General features: G+C 39.5%; 1 long non-coding RNA gene across 1 annotated transcript in view; it reads left to right on the top strand.

Moving 5' to 3' along the window:
• Positions 1–16562: 16562 nt before the first annotated feature.
• LOC149136422 (uncharacterized) overlaps positions 16563–22064 on the top strand; it is a 16139-nt gene continuing 10637 nt past the window's right edge. The window contains exon 1 of the long non-coding RNA XR_016241344.1: positions 16563–17436. This is a non-coding gene — a long non-coding RNA (uncharacterized LOC149136422). The remainder of the gene's footprint in view (positions 17437–22064) is intronic.

Raw genomic sequence — 22064 nt, 5'->3', positions numbered from 1 at the left:
GATTCTATTTTTTTAATATTCGTCAATTGGTCGACTATTTAACTAGTTAACTATTAAATTGTTTGAATAATCATTTGGTTTTATTCAATCAGTTATTTTTATAAAAATTCCTTTCGTCACCATTCCCGACCTCTTCAATGACTTGCCCCTCCATTTCATTATTCCTTTAATTCATATTTCCCTATAAACCCGTGTGTAAATATTGAAGTTACTGAACGCCAACAAGATACGAAGAACAGGGTTTATATCAGTCTCCAGAACAAACATTAGAAAGGAAATTCGACGAAATGCAACAAAGATAAGAAGAAATAAATTATACAGGCGATAAGAAGAAATAAATTATATCTAAAATGGATGACGAAATAGAATCACCTCAAAGCAGATCTTCAAAAATCTAAGAACGCTCTTTGGCACTCGACAAACGTCAGAAATTCTTTTTCTGGTATTAGGCGAGGAGAGAAGAGAATACGGACCAAGTTGTTAAAGATTTGGCGAAAGATTAAAATGTAATATTAACACAGGCGATAACAGCCGATTTCAACGCCTTGGACTGAAAAAATGAAACAGCGAAAAACATTAAAAAAAAAAAAATTAAAATAAATAAATAATAATAATAATAATAATAATAATAATAATAATAATAATAATAATAATAATAATAATAATAATAATAACAACAACAACAACAACAACGTTAATAGTCACTTTACAAACTACAGGAATAACCAACAGGTTCTTTGAAACTAGAAAAATTTAAGAGAAAGAAACTACAATAACATTTACATAAAGGAAAATCTAACGGTCTTACATTTCAAAAAACAACATCTCAGTGATTAATTATTGGTTGTACGAGGGTGAATCAACAAATGAAAGATAGGCAGACGATAAATAGAAAATACGGAAGATTTAATGAGACTTCAATTAGGAATCCTGCTAATCAGTTGATATGAATATTGTATTATGTTATACCGCCGAGGCAGCGAACTTGTAGGATCGTTAGCGCATCGGTTAAAAATGTTTAGCGGCATTTCTTTCGGCTCTTTATGTTCTGAGTTCAAATTCCGCAGAGGTCGACTTGACTTTTCCTCTTTCCGAGATCAATAAAATAAAGTACCAGTCAAGTACTGGGTCGATGTAATTGACTAACCTCCCTCCCCTCAAAATTTCAGGCCTTGTACATATAGTAGAAGGAATATTTATATTAATAGCGGGACCCGGAAATATTTCACGGAATTATTAGAAAACCTATCGGACTATCATCTCTTCGGCCCCACGAAAGAGGGTTTGAGAGGCAAACACTATTCCAGTGACGAGGAAGTGAAAACTATAGTGAAGAAGTGGCTCAAAGAACAGTCAAAATAATTTTACAGGGCAGGGACACATGCTCTCATTCGAAGGTGAAACATTGCTATTGAGAGAAACAGTGACTATGTTGAGAAGTAAGGATGTGATCCACAGAGGACCAGCTTCATTTTGATGTATGATACATGTTCCTGTGTTGGTAATTATACCTGTCCTAAACAAAATGGCATTACTTTTTGACTCACCCTCGTACATAGGATGAACCAGAACATGGAGATGAAAAGAGATATATCACTAACAGTTAATATAATGACTAGTTACTACCAAGAATTAATACTTAGGCCATATATCCATTAATCTAAACCTCCACAGACCATACAAATACATCCCTCAGTTATGCTACCATTGAAATGCAAATACGTTTTGAAATAGACTGAACAGCGAACTATACAGCGTAACTGACTGCCTCTAATCCAAGAAACTAGCTTTAGATAATTAAACATATTATAGCTCTACTAACTACAGTAATCATATTATTGATATTACGAGTTTCCATTGAAATAAACTGCAGCTACATAATAGACAGAAGATGGGATATCAGTACTGCATATCACCCATCAACCCTTCTGAGGGACAGAAATACACAACAAACTTAGGTGGACCCAACGAGTTAATCTAATTAACTTCAGGCTTTTAAAAGTTATCCGTGCTATAAAAAGATGTATTGAATTCCCTGATGTGAATGTAAAAACATTTTTTGTGTTTCTCCTTCTGTAGCTACGTCTAAATTAGGAGATTCTAGCAAGAGAAATACAAGTACAAAGGAATGAAATGCCACTGAAAGACTCCAGAAAATGGCAATAAGAACTGGAAGAGTATTAAAATAGTTCTACAATCACAGACTTCTGACATCCTAACAACGAAGAAGCTAAGGGCAACGCCGCCTTCTGCGTTCCTGGGCAATAAATTACCAAATTATTTTGGTAGAATATTTAAGATCAGCGCCGATGCATACCAGGATAAAACAATATAATGAGATGCGATAATGCACGTGCTCGTAACAGAAGATGCAGCTGTGAGAGTAAGGAGCTCTCTTTGCAACCAGGTCGTTTCGGTTTCAGTCCCACTCTGCGGCACCACAGATAAGTGTCTTCTATTATATCCCCGGGTCGATCAATATATTAGACGGAAACACCGTGGAAGCCCAGCGCGCGCGCGTATCTTTATGCGCGTCTTTGTCCCTACTGAAACCACTTGACGACCAATGCTGGTTTGATTACGTCCCCGGCAACAAAGATCAATAGAATATGTACCAGGCTTACAAAATAAGTCCTGATGTCAGTTTGCTCGACTAAAAACTCTTCAAATCAGTACTCCAGCATGGCCGCAGTCCAATGACTGAAACAAGTAAAAGGTACAAACTTGAAGAAACATGTGTATTTTCGACCTGTTGCTTGTTTCAGTCATTGGATTGCGACCATGCTGTCCACTCCCTTCAAACAAATCGACCCAGAACATTTTTTTTTTAAATCTGGCACACGATCTCTTTTGCCGAACCGCTAAGTTAAGGAGACATAAACAAACCTGTACTGGCTGTCAAATGGTAGCGGGGGAGTAAACGCAAACGCAAAGACATACATTTGTGATGGGTGGTGATGTACGACGGGCTTCTTTCAGTTTCCGTCTAACAAATCCACTCACAAACAAGGCTAGAGTAGAAAACACTCGCGCAAGGTGAGCGCAGTGGAACTGAACTCAAGACCACATGGCTGGGAAGAAAGCTTCTTAATCACACAGCCACGCCTACACCAGCTACGCTTGATATTAACACAACAGATACAGCAGTAGAAAATTAAATAAGGTTCACACACAATAATGATAGTTTGAAATTTGGGCAGAAGGGGCAGTAGTTTTTTAGGGGAGGTGTAAGTCGATTACATTGACTGAAAGCGGAGGAGCAAGCACTCCCAAAAATTCCTTGTTCTTGTCTCCCCAAGAGAACTGAACCAAACCTAAACCCGAGCAATTTAACTGGTCTGTCCATCCAATGCCCTTCAACGCTGTTGAATGGCGTGGATCTTATACTTGAAAAAAAATATCACGAAAAAGATCCAACACGTTAAAGCTTATAGTGACAATTATTTGAGCTGCAGACGCCTCGGCCTGAAGATGTTTGAAGCCATTCATCTGAGAACAATCAAGGCAAAACGGTGAGAGTCTGCAGGCAGAATTTAATGAAATCTTCTTTCACCCAAATGCGTTTGGATACACATGGAAATGCACGTACAATATGTCGTGAATACGCAGACATAGCTGTATAGGGAAGAAGCTCGTTTTACAATCATGTCGTTTCAAGTTCAGTCACACTACGCAACACCTTGGGCAAGTTTCTACTATGACTCTGAGCCAATCAATACCTTGTGAGGGAATTTGATAAACGGAAATTGTATGGAAGCCCCATATATATATATATATATACATATACATACATACATACACATGCAGACACATAGGCACACACATATGTATATATTCGTCTATGTGTGTCTATATTTGTCACACACACACACACACCACTTGACAAGTGGTGTTGGTTTGTTTTTGTCCTCATAACTTAGCGGTTCACGTAAGAGAGAGACCAACAAATTTAGTACAAGACTTAAAAGGAACAGGAGCACTGGGGTTGATTTCTTCGATTAAAACCCTTTAAGGCGGTGCCCCAGCATGGCCGCAATACACAGTAATGTATGGTTGTTGATTCGTTTGAGTTCATACACCCTTTGACGGGTTTTGTTTTGCATCCCAAGGTGTGTCCTTGCTGTTCTGTAGTTCGTGATACATGATGGAGACGCTGGGTTTCGTTCATAGAGCGTCTCTTCTCAGTAGGTGACATGCTAGTATTTCCTGTCGTCTGCCGTTTATGAAATCTGACGATGGTGTCTCTCTGTTGAATGGCAACAGAAGCAGGATTCTGTTGACAGATTTGGAGAAATTGAATAAGCATAAATGGTGTACATATCGGTGGAATGTTGTCAAAGTTACTCGATATGCATATTATATGACTGTGTGTATATATGTACATGTATGTATATGAATAGGACAACGAGACCGGCGATGCATAACAACATACGATAGTCTGGTCGACACAGTGATCCAGTAATACACACACACACATATATATATATATATATATATGTATATATATATATATATATATATATATATATATATATATATATATATATATATATATATATATATATATATATATATATATATATATATATATACATATGTAACTGTTTTACAAAGAATTCTTGATGTAGTCACAATATTTGAAGAAAGACTTTCTTAAATTAAAAATTATTAACTATATGAAAGAACAGTCTTTAAGAGAACAGAATTTTGCGAACGTTTATACGTAAATGTTTATTTGTAAACATGTCAACGCGAAGACTGTGTTGCAAACGAGGGTGCGCAAAAGTAGGCATACAGTTGCTTAATATGAGTGGAATGTTCTTTAAAATTTCTTGTCCTAAAAAACGAAATAGAGAAATGAAAAGAATATTCGACAGCAGTGTGGAGGGACCAAATTTGCACCTTCCAATTCTAACTTGGTTATGGGGTTCTTTACAAAAAAAGAAAGGGGTGAGTATAAAAAACTTTTGACAAAAATTGCGAGAAATATGTCGTTGAAAAGTAGAAACACTTCCGTGATGACTGCTTTTTTTTTTTTTTTTTTTTGGTAAGAAATCAAATGATGATCTACAAATAATATTCAGTAACGTTCTGAACACCTTTCACTCATCTACCAAATTTTGTCCTTTATCTTACTGTCATTCTTTCTTTCTTTCTTTTTTTCCCTATAGTCAAGCCTTCAAAAATTCACCACACACACATACTCTCACCCACATGTATGCACACACACATACACATACATATATATATATATATATATAAACAGAAGAACATTCTCTTCCCCATTCAACTCCATATTTATTTCAACTAACACTCATATATTAAAGGCATAAATTTTCTGTAAAATCGGTTCTGATAATTCTCCGAGATGAGATGAAAGAACTAAATAAATAATTATCCGAAATTCTGTCCACCTCCTTTTTCTCTTTTATACTTATAAAATCTCTACACTATTTCAAACAATCTACGCGCACGCACACATTTTTTGAAGTCGTGGGTGTAGATATGCAAAACTGTATTAAAAAAATTAAGGAAAATATATAGAAAATTACATAGAAAAATGTGTGTATTTGTGTGTGTGTATTTGTGTGTGTGTATTGTGTGTGTGTGTGTGTGTGTGTGTGTGTGTGTGTGTGTGTGTGTGTGTGTGTGTGTATGTAAGATGTTATGCAGGATTTATGAAATACGGTGATAAATAAAATACAGCACAAAATGTCTATAAAAATAATTATTGTTTGTGAAGAGATGAGAAAAAATTCGGAAAGATGAAGAATGAAGAAAAAGAGGAAAAGAAAAAGAAACTCGGAGAAAAGAAAGAAACAGGTGAGAGCGAAGGTTAACACTGTGTGTCAAGACATTATGTATCGTTGTTTGTAATTAGAAGAGGAGAAGTAGGTTCTCCCCCTTGTTCCGTCCCTCTCCTATCGCAGGAGATAGAAGAAGGAGAAGGGGGATATTGTTACAAGAGGATGTATTGGAAATAGAAAGAATAAGAAGAAATGATGCAGAATTCAATGGTTTGTCTTAGAAGTCTTTGTTTTATCTGTTTTTGCTAATGTATTAACGATATACGGGAAACATATTTTATTCCTTCATTATCATTTAAACCATTTCCAAGAGAATGTTCATGTTGGAAGTGACATAGCATGATAAAATGGACATACAAACACACACACACACACACACCTTCATACACACACACACACACATACATACATACATACATATATATATATATATATATATATATATATATATATATATATATATATATATATATATATATATATATAAGAAATCGATCACCACTTTTGACCCAAATCATGCAAAAGTCTAGTGGGGTTCATAACGCCTACTCGAGTTTTTACCAAACTTGGTGTGCTGACTCAATGCAATGCAGAAATGGTATATCTGAAATTGCAGCTTTCTAGTTGAAGTACTTTCGGAGTTATGGGCTTTTAAAACTATAATCACTAGGTGGCACAAAATTCACACTTCAGGATATCCGCTGCCTAAAGGAACAGGTCTTATTTTCCCATGTCAGTCTTGAAATTGCACAAGATTCTTCGTCCAGATTTTCTTTTGTTTCTTTGAGTGACACAAACACTTCTCTTATGAGACATTATTTTAGACACTCTAATTGGATAAGCCTACTACTCCAAAAAGAACAGTTAATATAGTCAGAGTTTTTAGCGTCACAGAAATAAAAAGAATAGGAAGGGTATATTTCCTAAAGTAGGGCCTAAGTGGTAACAAATTACAAACTCTTTAACTCCTAAACTACTTAAACTTAAAGAATGAAATTTGAGATATACTGCTTCTGCATTGTATTAAGTCAGCACACCAAGTTTGGTAAAAAAAAATTGAGTAGGCACTATGAACCTCCACTAGAATTTTGCATGATTAGGCAAAATAATGGCTGTGTGGTAAATAGCTTGCTTACCAGCCACATGGTTCCGGGTTCAGTCCCACTGCGAGGCACCTTGGGCAAGTGTCTTCTACTATAGCATCAGGCCAACCAAAGACTTGTGTTTGCGGTGTAATATTCTCACTTTCAAGTTTATCTCTCTCGATTTTCTATAGAATTCCGAGCCCTCACCGCAGACCAACGCTATCACTTGATTGTTCTCATAAACACGAGCAGCACGGTTGTGGCTTCTCAGTCTTTCTAGAGCCTTGCACTGTTTTGCACAGATGTGACAACGATAGGCACTTCTTGCAGTAGGTATTCAAAGAGCTTGCCCACCCACACTAAAACATGCCTTCATTCCATTATAGAATTTTTCATTGAGTGTTTTGCCATTTTCGGCCACCGTCAGCCATAATATACAACGCGTAATTGTGATGTTGAAAGCCAAGAACTGCCTCTGCCTGAAGCTACTGTTTATAGCAGGTCGAACAACTACGTAGAAGGTCATTCGCTGACACATCATATCCCAATAATGCCTTCTACACTGTACAGAACTATACAATTTTCTTGTATACTTCAATATAAATTCTGCAGGGAGAGTATGTTATTGGTGAAGTCGCGAATGGCGACGAAAGGACTAATCGAAGATTAATCAAACTATCGATTAGTTAATTGAGCAATAATGATAAAGTTAAACAGAACCAGCGTGTGTGTGTGTGTGTTTATTATTGGCATAATGTTTAAATAAACGATAAAGTGTTATTGCCATTTAAGTGTGGCTGACCCCTGGCAAAATACTACACTTTATCGTGCAGTTACTGTTAATACTTCATTTAGAGAATTAACATTGCTTGTTTAAATAAACCTTAAGAATCTACTTGGATGCCGTCTGAATCAATGACGAAGAGTTTGGGATCATGTTCTTCTCGTTTTCTGACATTCCACACCAAATCGACTCCAACTCCACCTTCGTCTTCATCGCCACCATTTTCCTCATGCCCAGCTTCCAACTCTACAACTCCGTCCCCCCACGCGTCTCCGCCGTCCCATCATCCTTTTCTTCAATATCTTCTATCTCTACCCCATTGCACTGTGTCATAACACCACCATCACCCTTGATACCCGTTTTCTATCAAATCTGGTGTCCATCATATTTCCGCACTCTCCAACTCCCAGCATCATTACCCGTAAGTACCCTACTTACCCCTATCACGCACCCCACAACCACCCCACAGCCGACAACCACAGGAGTGACATTACCCAAGACTAACACACTACCACCACCCGACATCAGCACCACGGGTATTCACCCATGCTTTCCAACAACAACATTAATATACGACCATCCCACACAACCACCCCTACCACCCTCACCCCCACCCCCACCCCCCACCACCCCCACCACCACCACCACCATCACTACTACTACTCCTACAACTGCCACTCTATCCGCCGCACCTTCACAAGCACTCTCCTTTCATAATTCGACACGAACACTGCCACCCGATACCCCAATCAATCTCACCACCCCACCCTATGCTCGACATCCACCCCCAAACCCCCATCACCCCACCACTACCGCGCCCTCGATTTCGTCACTGCTTCACTTTCCCGGTCTTTTCTTTGTCCTCGTTTCTTTTCTTCTCCGCCACCACCATCACCGCAACCCCCACCACCATCACCGCAACCCCCACCACCATCACCGCAACCCCCACCACCATCACCGCAACCCCCACCACCATCACCGCAATCCCCACCACCATCACCGCAACCCCCACCACCATCACCGCAACCCCCACCACCATCACCACCAACGCCTTCACTAATAACCGCTACTGCTAAGAAACACGTATGTGGTCAATCAATCCGCTAGAAATAACAGCCAATTGCCCTCAAATCATACCCAATTGTTTTAGGAAAAGATATATTAAATGGTGTAAGCTTGAGCACCTGCTTGCACAAAGAAAATAAGACGAGATAGTCACGGGTGGAATGCTTTTAATCATAGATTTGCACAATCAAATCTGGCAGAATCGTTTGCGTGACCGTAAAAAATGCTTAGCGGTATTCCTTCCGGGTCCTTATCTTTCTAAGTTCAAATTGTGCCGAGGGGCACCGTAATCCCCTTCTCCTTTCCCTCCGAATTGCTGACCTTTTTCTAAAGTTTGAAATCGTCATCTGAATACACAGACAGATTAAGGGAGCTGGAAAAAAGAAACCTTGCAGCGTTTATTTCTTCCAGTTTGGGGGTTTTCTTTTTTTTTTTTTTTTGTTACTTTCTGGGTTCAAATGCCGCTTACGGTCAACTTTGCCCTAATATCTTTACGAGATCAATAAGGTAAAGTACCAATCAAGTGATGGAATCGATGGAATCGGCTGACCGTAACCTCTGCTTCAAGTTTCAGGCCTTAAGCCTATGTCACAAACAATTGGCGCAACAACCACCACCGCCGCTCCTACCACACCCATCACTTCAGATACGAGTTTTAAACCATTCGAGAATCGTTACAATCCTTCTCTATATTTCCTAAGCTGTCTTCTATTTTCTTTCTCTTATTTGTCTCTGTCTTTCCTTCATTCCTCTCTTCCTTCCCCCCTTCCTTCTTTCCTTTCTTCCTGTCTTTTTTTTCATTTCTTCCTTTTCTCCATTTCTTTCAAATTTGATTTCTTTCGCCTTTTGTTTGTTTCAGTCGCTGGATTGTGGTCATGCTGGAGCAGCACCTTCAAGTGTTTCGTCGGGGAGATCGAGTCCAATACTTCAGCCACATGCACATGCGTACATGCGAGCGAGCGCGCACACACACAGATATATTATATATAGACACATGCATGCATGCATACATACATATATAAGTGTCGAAGTGCATCCCTTGACCAAGTTTGCATACATGAGGCTGATAACATCATAAGATTTGGAAGGCAGCTCCTTGAGCAACACTCTTTGTCTGAAAACCTAGAATACATCCCGAAAGAGATCGCACGACTCTACCGCAACGCATCGTCAGATGAAAGGGTGAGCCTGGATGAGCAGAAGACTATGCATGGATATGTGAGTAGAAAGCTCCGAGCTGATAGTAACATTGGTCATCAAAGCAGTTTATCGTGGACGAATAGCCGTATTACTACCTCCCACATTGAAGGATGTGTGTTTGCAATCCAGGCAAAAGAAATATCAACCAAGTACCTGATGCACAAAAGGGATAGAGATGTAGGAAAAGCAGTAAAATGTGACAAGCGATGCAGACTTTGTGGAGTTCACACTGAAGATATCACATCATTCGCAATTGTCCGAAAATGTCATCACGGTTTTATCTACCGATGAGACATGACGTTGTATCAAGGACACCATATAATGAAATCTGTCGGAAGGCTTATCCCGAGGACAAAGAATTAAAAACCCACAAGCATCTCGACTTGCTAAAAAACGTACAAAGCAACAAAATCCTGAAATCACACACAGCCATTTTAACTGTTTCGTAGCACTTGGTGCTATTTTACCAGACGATACTTTACCAGACGATACTTTACCAGACGATACTTTACCAGACGATACTTTAGCAGACGATACTTTAGCAGACGATACTTTAGCAGACGATACTTTAGCAGGCGATACTTTAGCAGACGATACTTTAGCAGACGATACTTTACCAGACGATACTTTACCAGACGATACTTTACCAGACGATACTTTAGCAGACGATACTTTACCAGACGATACTTTACCAGACGATACTTTAGCAGACGATACTTTAGCAGACGATACTTTAGCAGACGATACTTTACCAGACGATACTTTACCAGACGATACTTTACCAGACGATACTTTACCAGACGATACTTTACCAGACGATACTTTACCAGACGATACTTTACCAGACGATACTTTACCAGACGATACTTTTGCAGACGATACTTTAGCAGACGATACTTTAGCCTTTCTTCAATGACTTTCATTACGAAAAGTCTATTTATTTTTTATTCTTTAAAGCCTCTTCAACCTCGCTTCATTTACATTCTTTCATTTACATCTATTTCCTATGTATGTATGTGTGTATGTATGTATGTATGTATGTATGTATGTGTGTATGTATGTGTGTATGTGTGTATGTATGTATGTATGTGTGTATGTATTCTTAACATTCTTTCTTTCTTCAGATCCGTCCACCCGCCACTTTGCCTCTGTCTCTTCGTCTTTTGCCTTCATTTATTTCTTTTCGTATCCCTTCACTTTTTTTGTCCTTCTTTATAATCTTCATTTCTTCGCACCTTCACCACCCACACTTTTCTCTTCTCATTCATTGTCTTGCTTTATGCCTCCCCTTCTTTGTAGAGTGTTACTTTCTCTCATCACATTTTATAACGCTTATTGCCAGTTTATATTTTTTAGCATAATATGTATTGGGCTGTCAGATAAATTCGTTTTTTTTTAATTGTCTTTTCCATTTATTTTAATCCTTTCCAATGTAATTTGAATTAACTCGAAAAATATTTTCATCGTGGTGGGGTTTTTTCTGGGTTGGAGTTGCAGCTCTGTTCTGCTTTTGCAACTTTTGTTTATCGTTTTTGAAATTTGAATAAATTTCTATTTTCAGACACATGCCGATTGGAGTGCCAAGTTTCTGGAATGGAATGATTTTATCTGACAACTGAATATCTCTGGAGGACTGAGTACAATAACCAGATCGTAAATGTACATGAGAAGAGATCGCATCTCCGTGGTCGCTCAAATCACACCCTACTTTCTGAAAACCGGAAGGACACTTTTTAAGATTATACACGTGGTGTTCCCTGGTGAGAATTGTACACATTAAATATTTACTTTTTCTTACACATTACAAAGGCCATATATCGCCATGTTGTTGGAGTCATATACAGCACCATTTCATCCTTATTTAAAATCGTCAGCACTACATAACCTGAATTTGGGTGTTGCCTTGACACACTTGGAAATCTTTTGACCAGGAGTCAACTTGACCAGAACTGATTTGAGGCTAAGTAAGAATCGTAAAACTAGACAGCTGACGGTTTTGATTCTTAATAACGATTTCTTACATAAACTGGAAATCAAGGCAGTAAGCTTCTGGTGAGGCCATGAATCGGTTTTCTCGAACCACGAATGATAAAAGGCAAAGTCAACTTTGGAGGAATTTGTCACTCCTCATCTTGTAAAAGTATCATAGATCGATAAAAATATTGAGTAGCTTTCAGTTTAAAATTATGTTGTTTTTATTACAAGTCGATATAAATGCATCCATTAATATATAAATGTGTGGGTGGGTGTATTCATGTATTGAAAGCTAGTATTGGTTTATGAAACATGTGTAAAGATTATATAATTTATCATGTTAAAAGTTTTAAAAATCTGTAACCGAATCTCCAGTTTAATTCTGCTCGTGTGTAGATATATATATGTATATGTATATATATATATATATATATATATATATATATATATAGAGAGAGAGAGAGAGAGAGAGAGAGAGAGAGAGAGAGAGAGAGAGAGAGAGAAAGAGAGAGAGAGAGAGAGAGAGAAAGAGAGAGAGAGAGAGAGAGAGAAAGAGAGGGGGGGGGTAGATAGATAGATAGATAGATAGATAGATAGATAGATAGATAGATAGATAGATAGATAGATAGGGTTGTTGTAAATCTGCTTATTCCAGCACTTCAAAGTTCTATGTAGATTTTATATTTGTGTGTGAGGCATGCATAAAAATTGAAATATACTGGAAAATAGGTTTTGCAGAGTAATTACAAATCAAAACAGTTGTAGCAGCAGCGAAAGCATCATCATCATCACCATCATCGTCATCGCTGCCGTCGTCGTCGCTTTCGTCGCTGTTGTCGTCATCATTATCATCGTCATCATCACCAACAACATGAAGGAAAAGCATGTAAGACATATTCTTGTTACATGTACAATTTTGTAACTCCTATTAGCAAACGAAACACGTGTAATGGTGAATAATGCCATAACATTTTTCCAATCCCCTGCTCTGATGCGTGTGTGTGTGTGTGTGTGTGTGTGTGTGTGTGTGTGTGTGTGTGAGAGAGAGAGAGAGAGAGAGAGAGAGAGAGAGAGAGAGTAATAGTACATGTAGGCAGGCAACAAATGCGCACATGCAGACTCATGTAGCATTTCTAGCTTCTTCCCAAATTACATAATCACAGAATGAAGAAGAATCTCTGAATGAGTCCGTCGTATCTTTGTAGTCTCTGAACAATTCTATCTTAATCAGGATTGTCTAAGTTTGGCACCAAACCACAGCTTTTGGGAAGGAAGAGTGCAGACGTCTGCAGATCTGTGGCTTCCTTCCAATCTTAAGAACTCCTCGGTGGTGATGATGATGATGATGATGATGATGATGATGATGATGATGATGATGATGATGATGATGATGATGATGATGATGATGCTGTTATTCATCAACTCATCGCCCTTGTCATTATTGTTGTTGTTGATGACGATGATGATGATGATGATGATGACGACGACTACGACGATGATGATGATGTTGATGATGATTACGACGACGGTGACAATGACAAGAGGTGTGTGCGTGTGTTGTAGTAGTAGTAGCAGTAGTACTTGTTGTTGTTGTTGTTCCAAGAATTGAACTACTATCGTTGTTCCTGTTGTTATTGTTGTTGTTGTGGTTATTGTTGTTGTTCTTCTTCTTCCAGTTTTTAGTTAGGGGTGGGTGGGGGAGAAACTTGTTTATGAAGTCTTGATTGTTGTTGTTTTTTAATTTACATTCTTTGTTTTTCTTTTTTCTGGATTTCGGTTTTTTTGGTTTCTTTTCCTATTTTTGTATTCTTTTTCATTTCCAATGCCTTCCATTGCCATCTACTGCGGATCTTTCTCCCGTCTTAAATTCCACGGTGCCATACACTCAAAATGTTATTCCCCAATTCTCTTCCTCCTCCATTCACAACCTTTAGTCTCCTCTCTGAATGAACTAAAACAGTGATGAGAAATAATGAGAAATGAGGGCGAGGTAAGGGAATGGAGGTGGGCCGGAGAAGGGGGTTGGAGAAGGGCTGCCCTCACCCCGAATGCCTAATCTGTTTGTATTAGAGTGGAAGAAGGTGATGTGGGAGCAGGGCGTGGGCAGTCATTCCACTCTTCTCCATTCTGCCATTCCAGCTAAAAGGACACACATTCCGTTATTCATTTGTACCTGTTTTTTCAAAAAGGTTAGGAATAGCAGAGATTAGGCCAAGTAGAAAAAGACCGACTTTTAAAGCAATGTGCACACCCTCACACACACACGCGGACACATACATGCACACACGCACACATATGTATACACAGACACACATATAGACGTATACACATAGACACACACATATACATACACAGACATATACTTACACATACATAGACACACATATACACTCACATGTACACATATACACAGGCATACTGACGTACATATGCATATACATACGCATATGTGTACGTGCATGCATGTTAGTAGAAGCCTGCATTTACAAATACACACACACACACACACACACACACACACACACACACACATACTGAAAGAATGGCAATAAAATTAGAAGTACACAACAAGAAGAACAACAGCAATGCAAAGAACACAGTCTTTTGCCCAGATGCTGATTGCTGCCTTTGTTCAGAATGTCTGCCTGACATTTTAATAAATGACTCCTAGTTCTTCCCTCTCGAAAATGGAAATGGAATCCCAGATTTATTTCAGTCAACAGAAATAAACTGCTACGCAAGCCAACTAACCCAACCAAATCTAGACAACCTCCAACCAACAAACGGTTAGAAAGCAAGACAACCCCCAACCCGACTATACAAACCGACAAAAGGGGGCCTCGATGCGACGAAGTAACAACTTTTACTTCTCTAATCGTCTGCTTTTCTTTCTTGTTGTTTTTTTTTCGCATTTGCCCGAGTAAGTCCCAGCGGATATCACTGTGTCAAGTCCTAGGACTAATAAGGCGGTCACCCAGGTTTCAATCGTGTGTAAGTGGTTGAGATCACAACATTGCCCTGGAACGGGACCCCAGTCCGTTGCAGGGATGCACATTTACAGCTGACTGGACTGGAGCAACATGAAGCGAAGTGTTTTTGTTTTTTTTTTGGTGGTGGGGGTCAAGAAAAATAATGCACCGCCTGGTCCAGGAATCGAAACTGATCTCGCAACCGTGAATGCAGCACCATAACCACTAAGCCAAGCGTCGTCACATTTGACCGTGACAACTGTATATTATACCACCGACTAAAGACAATCGAATATAAAGGACTTGGTTGCCGAGGTCCTTGAAAAGGAGTGGCATACCACCTCCTTCCCTACTGAAGTCGACTGCGGTTGCTTTTCAACTTGACCGGTGCGCTGTTTCCTGCAGAAGATTGTTCTGGAAGCCAGACAACTGAAGCAGGCCACCAAGGAGATAAGGTATGGCAGCTGAAACTAGCTGAAGGAGACTGTGATTGACAAGACACCTCAGATGGAACCCTTCCACAGCCGAGTGCTGATTCACGCTGAGGGGAAGCGTGGAGGATGAAAGTTGAAACACTTATGACCCTGTTGACCATACGGAAGGGTTTCCAGCATTGCGATGGATTCAGAAGAGCTTGCGAAAAACTGCAGTTTCTTCATAAGGCAACGCATCTCTTTTGCTCACCTTCGTCATATACATAAAAATGTCTCCAGTCTCCATATCACCCGATTTCCGTCAATAGTGAAGAAAAATTAAACCCACCGTGACACAAAGAAAACTATTTAAAAGCCCTCAACTGTCCAATGATCCATAAATAAATTAAATTGAGAAAATTTATGGAAAAAAATCTGAGATTCATAAATGACGAGTGAGTAACTTGTTGCCGGACGCTGAATGTCATCCAGAAACGTAAAAAAGTCCGTCATGGCCCACTGCATTTGAAGATTTCATTTGTCATCCAGTTCTAACAACTGTGTGCGTGTGTGTGTGTTTATAATTGGTACAATGACCCTCACAAGATATGCATACTCACATACGCGCACGCACGCACACATCTGTGTGTGTGTATGTATATACATTTAGCATTTCAATCGGCCATACTCAGTCCAAATATTCTACCTGTTTTTTGTTCAAACTGGCAAGATTTGGCCTCTCATACTTACCTGCAATGTCGTTCACAAAGTAAACAATCACATCATCAAAATTTCAGAGTTACGAGATAATCTATGATTAATACAAAACAAAGTCTTTAATAACAGAGTAATCAGAACGCTAAAGGGACGTGTGTGTGTCTGTCTGTCTATTTATACACAAAGAGAGATGAGGGTAAGACAATTGCCCGTGATTCGACACAATGGGACCGCATAGTTTCAAAGCGAACTTCTTAGTCACAGGGGAGCGTCTGATCGGTCGCTTAAACTGCCAGAAATAGTAGTGAAATCTACCTGAAATCACACCCTATTGTCCGGGCGGGGGGGGGGGAGAAATGTAGTAGATAATTTGGTCCAGGAAGTACTGATCCTGAGAATAGAGCAGAATGGAATGGAATATAATATTCGAGAGTAGAATACCTTTAATCATGTGTCTGCTCGATCAGGGCTGACCTGGAATTGAACGACGACAACAACAACAACGACGACGACTATTTTTGAGGTTTTGAGTCTGATTGAGATGGCAGAGTTGAAACGTGCAAGAACAGAATTCATTCTACAATTTCGCGCGTGGACTAGTGCTTAAGAAGTTGTGCGTATATTCGTCTGATCGTGGTTTCCATTCCCAGATGAGGAAGTGAATCGTGTTCTTAAGCAAGACACTTTATTTCACGTTGCTCGGCTGTAAATGTGTCTCAGTAATAGATTGAGAAATCAACTCTGCGACGGACCTGCATTCCGTTCAGCGGGGATGGCCAATGTTGCGATCTCTGTCACTTATACACCATGCAAATTGGGTTTAGCTCCGACCTTTTCAGTCCAAAGTCTCATAACAAAACTAAGTAAACCAATTTTTTTACATGATGATTTCGAACAACCGCCGAAACTGTTTTTTGCCTTCTTTTCGGGACTTAGTGGGGCGTTCAGTTTCTGACATGTAAACCGCATTGTTTCAGTCAACTACACGGATCCTTTATAAAATATGTGCCTTTTTTATATCTATCTAGCCCCTTGCTTGATTTTAAGGCTTTCCATAAGTTTGTCCTGAGCATCCACGCTGTTTTCAGATTTTCAGTAAGCCCTTGTTCTACATCCACTGAGTAACATAGAGCTTTCATTTCCCAACTCCCAAGTTATTCTGGTGGTTAAAATTTTAAAAAAAAGTGTATCACATATGATGCAAGGACGCCAGGGAAATATGTCCTCCGATACACAGGACTGGCGAACGGTTAATATCGTTAGTTAATCATGGCGTCTCGTCAGTTTGTTTGAAACTTCGCGCCAATGTGATTCCTCTGAGAAATATATCGGTTTACTGCTGCTGGAAGAAAGACAAAACAAACAGAAAAAGAAACCAAACAAAATTACCAAAACAAAGAGAGAGAGAATAATGCGTTGCAAGTAAAACACTTTCCTTTCAAACATGCACAAGCAGAAACGTTATGGTTGTATGTCAGCATGTGCGTACGTGCACGCGTGTGTCTCTGTGTGTGTGTATGTGTGTGTGTGTGTATGCGCGTGTGTGTGTGTGTGGTTGTATGTCAGCATGTGCGTGCGTGCAGGCGTGTGTGTGTGTGTGTGGTTGTATGTCAGCATGTGTGTGTATGTTTAAGTCTCAATAGTTGTCTTTCTTATTTATTTGTGTATTTTTGTGTATTTGTAAATATAAATGCACGCAGAAATTAACACACCAACCCCCTCCACGCCCACACCTACCCATATGGGAGATGGACGTTTGGTTGGATGCGTGTGTGCATGTGTACGTGTGCGTATCTAAATATATATGTGTATATGTGCGTATGTATACATGTATACTTATATATATATATGTGTATATATACGTATATGTCTCTGTGTACATGTACACAACTATATACATATATATCTATGTGTGTGTATGTATGCGTGTATACATACATACCTAGAGAAAGATACAAGCAAATATATGTGTGTGCGTGTGTGTGTGTGTGCATGTATGTATTACAAAATATACAGGGAGAGATATGCATGTAGTCTTAAATATGTATATATACATACACACACACGTATATATAGGTTCTGTTAGCACGCTTATACACACACACGCACGCGCACACACTCGCACACACACACACACACACACACACACACACACAAAGAGAGAGGTGGGAGACAATATACACACACGCAAACATACATGCATACATAAAGATATGTATCAACCGTGTCGACCTCTCCACTCTGGGAGGGCCTGCAAAGGTCACGGGCGCCTCGTTCCTCCCTCCTCCTCAATAAAAATGAAAAATATTATACACGCACACACACACACACACACACACACACACACACACACACACAAACACACACATACATATATATATATATATATATAGTCTCCTTATAACATTTTTTTCTTTTCCCCTTATAAGGTCATTCTTATGTCATTCTACACGTAACATCACCACCGCACGCACCACACTTACCTCCAGCACCTACAACAACAACAGCAACAACAACCACAACACCACCACCACCACCACCACCGGCACCATCACCACCGCCTCAACGGCTACCCCAGTATGTAACAGACAACGAACACCTGGCTTTTCCATCTTCATTCTAGCGTCTAATGACGAAAGCACACATATTGCATTAGCGCTTCTGCTTCTTCTATGGCATAAACATGCAAGCAATTATTTGAAGATGCGTGCACATCCATGCAGCCATCGGGTTAGACGCATTGTACAGAGTTCGGCAGCTGAGTGGCAGAAATACCAGAGTTTAAGATTATAAGATTTTTATCCGAGAGTCTTTTTGCATTATGTAGTTTGACGCCTACGAGTTCTTAGATCTTCAAATTCTGTGTGTGTGTGTGTGTGTGTGTGTGTGTGTGTGTGTCTGTCTGTCTTTTCAGTCATTGGACCCCTGCAGCCCCTGTTGTGGCACCACCTCGAAAGGTTTAATCCAACAACTCGGGCCCTGTACCTATCTCTTTCTTTTTTTCTCTCTCTCTCTTTCTTAACTTTGGTGACTAATCTGTCGGTCTCTTTTGCCGAACCTCTAAGCCACGGGGATGAAAACAAAAAACACCGGTTATCAGGCAGTAGGTCGGGGCACAAGCAAACGCACAGACATACGCACTCACACATACATATACAGGCATATACATACACACACACACCTACACATACATACATGCACACATATACTCTTTTACTCTTTTACTTGTCTCGGTCTTTTGACTGTGGCCATGCTGGAGCACCGCCTTTAGTCGAGCAAATCGACCCCAGGACTTATTCTTTGGAAGCCTAGTACTTATTCTATCGGTCTCTTTTGCCGAACCGCTAAGTTACGGGGACATAAACACACCAGCATCGGTTGTCAAGCGATGTTGGGGGGACAAACACAGACATACAAACACATACACACATACATATATATATACATATATACGACAGGCTTCTTTCAGTTTCCGTCTACCAAATCCACTCACAAGGCTTTGGTCGGCCCGAGGCTATAGTAGGAGACACTTGCCCAAGATGCCACGCAGTGGGACTGAACCCGGGACCATGTGGTTGGTAAGCAAGCTACTTACCACACAGCCACTCCTACGCCTATGCATATATATATATATATATATATATATATATATATATATATATATATATATATATATATATCATCATCATCATCATCATCGTTTAACGTCCGCTTTCCATGCTAGCATGGGTTGGACGATTTGACTGAGGACTGGTGAAACCGGATGGCAACACCAGGCTCCAGATATATATATATATATATATATATATATATATATATATATATATATATATATATATATATATATATATATATATATATATATATATATATATATATAATCTTTCGACGACCACTCACCAATAGAAATTCATCATATAGAATTTTAACTGAATCTTACCACAAACAGTGAATCCTGAAGAAGGAAATATTATTCGATGGAGCTAAATATGGACTGTTCTTAATATTTCTTGAAACGGCCGTAGGTTTTTAACTGACTTTTATCTTCATGATATCTCGTATTACTAAATTCCATTTATTCTCCCTCGAATGTTTCTACACACGCATACACGGTTTCATGTTCTTATATCTTTATTTACACTTTATATCTTACTAGCAGAAATATCCAGCGTTGCCTGGATTAAAGAAAATAATGAAATTTGAAAATGCCTTTTAGATCTCTAACATGACACATGGATTATGCAGTTCTCAACAGTAATTAGCTGAGGTACAAACTATTAATGTCAATAACATATTTTGTCCAATGTTCTCACTGTTAAAATTGTTTAAAAAAACAGGTAGTTCTTTGTCTTTGCAATCACCTTCAATTGTCAGTACTTATTTGAAACACATTGAACCTGAAAATGCATAAACTTGAGAAGAACCAGCCTGCAGGCACTCCTCTCCTGTTAAAAAGTACATCAACTCCATGCAAAATACATTTAAATGAGCATTCATTATAACGGCATTCCCACATGCATTCTTTTCAAGTTATTTCGATGTTACACTCGCTTGCCCTAAGGCTTACTCTTTTCGCATTGCTCCTTGTTCGTTTCGGCTTTACCCCCAGCTTGTTCCGTTCGCATTGCTCCTTGTTCGTTTCGGCTTTACCCCCAGCTTGTTCCGTTCGCATTGTTCCTTGTTCATTTCGGCTTTACCCCCAGCTTGTTCCGTTCGCATTGCTCCTTGTTCGTTTCGGCTTTACCCCCAGCTTGTTCCGTTCGCATTGTTCCTTGTTCGTTTCGGCTTTACCCCCAGCTTGTTCCGTTCGCATTGCTCCTTGTTCGTTTCGGCTTTACCCCCAGCTTGTTCCGTTCGCATTGTTCCTTGTTCGTTTCGGCTTTACCCCCAGCTTATTCCGTTCGCATTGCTCCTTGTTCGTTTCGGCTTTACCCCCAGCTTGCTCCGTTCGCGTTGCTCCTAGTTCGTTTCGGCTTTACACCCAGCTCGTTCCGTTCGCGTTGCTCCTTGTTCGTTTCGGCTTTACCCCCAGCTTGTTCCGTTCGCATTGTTCCTTGTTCGTTTCGGCTTTACCCCCAGCTTGTTCCGTTCGCATTGCTCCTTGTTCGTTTCGGCTTTACCCCCAGCTTGCTCCGTTCGCGTTGCTCCTAGTTCGTTTCGCTTTACATCCAGCTCGTTCCGTTCGCGTTGCTCCTTGTTCGTTTCGGCTTTACCCCCAGCTTGTTCCGTTCGCATTGTTCCTTGTTCGTTTCGGCTTTACCCCCAGCTTGTTCCGTTCGCATTGCTCCTTGTTCGTTTCGGCTTTACCCCCAGCTTGCTCCGTTCGCGTTGCTCCTAGTTCGTTTCGGCTTTACACCCAGCTCGTTCCGTTCGCGTTGCTCCCTGTTCGTTTCGGCTTTACCCCCAGCTTGCTCCGTTCGCGTTGCTCCTTGTTCGTTTCGGCTTTACCCCCAACTTGTTCCGTTCGCATTGTTCCTTGTTCGTTTCGGCTTTACCCCATACTCTACTCTCCCCGATATAGGATCTATTATCAATAAGTTAAATAGAAAGAACATTGAACTAGCTAGGGACCCTTGAAAATAAAAATTGTCTTATTATTGATAACAATACAAATAACTACCAAACAATTAATAACACCAACGCAACCAATAATCATGCACATGTTAATGAACATATTAATACTTCAACTGTTAACATAGTTGATGAGATAAATCTTCCTAGCTCAAACAATATCAATTGCATATCTAATAATACAACCAGCAATATTGATGTAAATAATTTAGATACTTGTATCAATAATCAACATAGCAATATATATATAGCTAATAAGCCCCTTAATTGCAATTGTAGAATTAAAGCCCACTGTCCGGTATCTGGCCGTTGTTTAACCCGTAATGTAGTCTATAAATGTACAGTAACTACTCCAACTAATAATTACATTTTGTTGGTTGCACAATCAACCTTAAACAACGATTATATAATCATTTTTCTTCATTTAGACTTAAGCATAAAGCCAATAGCACATCATTGTCTAATAAAATTTGGGAATT

Source organism: Octopus bimaculoides, chromosome 4 (genome assembly GCF_046866305.1).
Source record: "Octopus bimaculoides isolate indiv1 chromosome 4, ASM4686630v1, whole genome shotgun sequence".
NCBI classification, from domain to species: domain Eukaryota; kingdom Metazoa; phylum Mollusca; class Cephalopoda; order Octopoda; family Octopodidae; genus Octopus; species Octopus bimaculoides.
Note: the sequence above shows the minus strand (reverse complement) of the source record. Positions and strands in the feature narration are given on the sequence as shown.